General features: G+C 62.5%; 1 pseudogene; it reads left to right on the plus strand.

The window, feature by feature from the left end:
- The first annotated feature begins 206 nt into the window (after positions 1-206).
- Positions 207-1,620, plus strand: LOC147960339 (uncharacterized; annotated as a pseudogene).
- The last annotated feature ends 1,390 nt before the right edge of the window (positions 1,621-3,010 follow it).

Consider the following 3,010-nt stretch of genomic DNA (forward strand, 5'->3'; position numbering starts at 1 on the left):
GACCAGTTGATGGAGTGGTCTGTTCCATAGGGCATCTCGAGCTTGCGCGCCCGCTGTCCTTTCTTCATGAGTCCTCCTGGGGCACATCCGGCCTACCCCGTGTTCCTCCTCTGATCATAGATGGTGAATGGCTGACGTCTGTCTTTGGCTCCTCCTCCGTGGGTGGACCGATGCCAGGCCGGATTCCCAGAGAGGTCCGTTCAGCGATGGCTAGGGCGCCAGCCCCCAGCCCCGTGCCGGGAGGGGGCTTGCCGCCTCGGGGCCCTCTGCATACTTCGGTGGAAGAGGGTGATGCGGAAGACGTGCTCAGGTGCGCTCGGGAGTGACGCGCCCTTCGTGAAGACTTCCTCCGGAGGGCGGCGGATGCGGTGAGCCGGATCAGGGCAAAGCTTGCTGACGAGGATGCGCGCCTCAAGGCCGAAGGTTTGCGCCTTGCTGAGGAGAGGCGCAAAGTAAAGGTAGCCATCGCCCTCGCGTGTCACCAACGTGATCTCGAAAACGCGAAGGCTGAAGCGTCGCTGGTAGCTTCGCGGGAGGCCTGCTCCCAGGCCGTCAAGGAGGCTCGGGAAGCAGACCGACGGCGCAAGGATGCGGAGGAGCACGCGTGGGAGCTCCTGGCCTGGGGCAACTCCCTGGAGCAGCAAGTGGAACTGCGCCAGGCGGCCCTTGAGTCGATGGAGGGGGCCCCTGTTGATCGGGCGGAGCTTCTGAAGCGCGAGGAGGCGCTGACGCTGGAGGCCACCGAGCGCAACCTTCATCTTGAGCGGTTGGAGACGAGGGAGCGCCTGGTGGCTCAGGCGGAGGATGACGTTGCCGCGCGCGATGCCCGGGCCCAGGAAGAAGTCGATCGTCGCGTGGCGGAAGCTCGCTCGGCCTTTGAGCGCGAATACGAGATGAGGTTGGGGCTGATCAAGGCCGAGGCTGAGGGCAGGACTGCAGCCCTCAGGGCCAAACTGACCGAAGTGACGCGGCGTGCGGACTCCTCCGCAGCCGCCCTCAGCGCGGCGCAGGTGGAGTTGTCCTCTTCCCGGGCCGAGCAGCTTTTTCTCCAACAGAGGGTTGATGACGCAGAGGCCGTCGCGCAGCGGAATGACGATGAGATCCATCGGCGGCGGGTTCTAGAGCATGTGCATGCCCCCATGCTTCAAACGCTCAGAGAGAGGGCCAACACAGCTTTGGGCTATATCTACGAGGCTGCCGCTAAGGAGCCACACGAGGTCAACTACGCCGGCAACCTCCAATTTTTCACCGATGTGGTGACACTTCTGGAGAGCCGATCCGAGAGGTCCCGTTGGCTTGTCGAAGGAAGGAGCCGAGCCTTGCTCGGGGGTGCCTTCTCCCGCGTCTTCAGTCATCTGCAGGATAGGGACCCCCACTTCGACTTCGACGCTACCATCGCACCCGTGCCCATTGCTGTCCGGGGCGACCTGGCGCGATGGGTGGAGGACAACATGGACGCCCTCGTCAGGGCCTTTGTGTCTGATGACGACGGCGTGGTCGTGGGCGCCAATGAAGGCGGCGTTGTGGACGAGCCTGGCGCTAATGGACATGCTGGCAGCGGCAGCGGCAATGTCGACGACGCCAGTGATGCCTCCGAGGATGCCCAAGAAGACGCGGTGAGTGATATGTCCGACTGACCGCACGTCACTGCTGTTTAACCTACACGAAGAAGGTTCGGGCTTGGCCCTGAAGGATGTAAGAGCATTTTGGGAGGGGAAGCCCCTCATGTAAAGGTTTGCAATTAGTACCCTGGTAAGCATAATGTTGCGTGTGAACTTAGCCGCTGGCCCGGTGATGGGTCAGCTGACTTGTGTACTTTCCGACCCCGACGAGTCCCGAGCGGGCCTGCGGGGGCCGCTGCACCTTGGGTGTCTTCTTATTAACTTGTAGATTCCGTGACGAAAACCTCCAGAAAGGGTGCGGTAACAGCGGTCCTGGTTGTAAACGTGCCTAGCCCGGCCCGGCTCGCGACGGGCTCGCGAGGGGGGACAGCCGATGCTAACTTTGGACGCAAAGCCGAAACCAGAACGCGAGAGATTGCTCGAACGAGACTAAACACCCCTTCCCCCAAACACACGCAAGCATCGAGCTCAAATCCAACTTAAATCCAAATCGAAGAACTTGTCAACAAGGAAAGGCAAAAGCAAAAGGCCACGTCCGGCACCTAGTCTAGTCTTCAACGTCTTCTCACCAGCACAGAGCTAAGTGTTGCCACTGGGCGTGGGTGGGAGCCCCCGAGGCCTGAGGGTGGCTCTCCGGAGACTCCGGGGCGTGTACAGCCCCACTCATTATTATGTGAGAGTGTCACGGGCGGCGAGCTTCACAGGCACTAGGCCTTCTTCATAGGTACCGGCCTTGCTTCATATCGCCAGACGAGGGCCCCGCCTTGCGCCACACTCTGCCGCCATCGACGGCGACCGGAAACCAGGACGACGCCAATGAGGCAGAGCATTCACCAGCGGTTGCCCCCACGACCACGGGTCCCCTGCCGGGGGCAGGCCCTGGGGCACCTCCTCGGCAGCGGGCCTACCTCCTGAGAACGCCTTGCTCCGACCGTCGCGGGGACGAACCCGAATCTCGGCCCCTCTCCTGCAGCCCCCTCCGCCCTCCTCCTGAGGGGTATGAGGCTGCAGAATTGGGGCAGCCACCTGCTGCGGAGACATGTATCTCCTGCGACCCATGGTTAGCATAAGCTTGCTCCTGAGGGATAAGTGGTACCCGATAGTTGCCACCGACGGTGCGGTTGTCAAGGCTCTCCTGGGGTTCCCGAAAGAGCTCAGCTTCTGGTGTCTCCTCGCCCCAGCCTGGCCCGAGGAATGAGCCATGATCTTCTTCCAGCGCGCACCCCTGATCCACCATGCGGGGCACATAAGCTTCTAGGGCCACCGCCTCGTGCGCCTCGCCGTAGCACCATGTATGCCATGCAGCCTGGCTTGGAGCGCCGTCTTGGGGGTGATGGCGTGACGGTCCGCCGAGGTCGAAGGCCGCGGCGTGCACCACTTCGCTGGCC

Source organism: Triticum urartu, chromosome 7A, assembly GCF_056163025.1.
Source record: "Triticum urartu cultivar PI428250 chromosome 7A, HENAU_Tu73, whole genome shotgun sequence".
Lineage (NCBI taxonomy): Eukaryota > Viridiplantae > Streptophyta > Magnoliopsida > Poales > Poaceae > Triticum > Triticum urartu.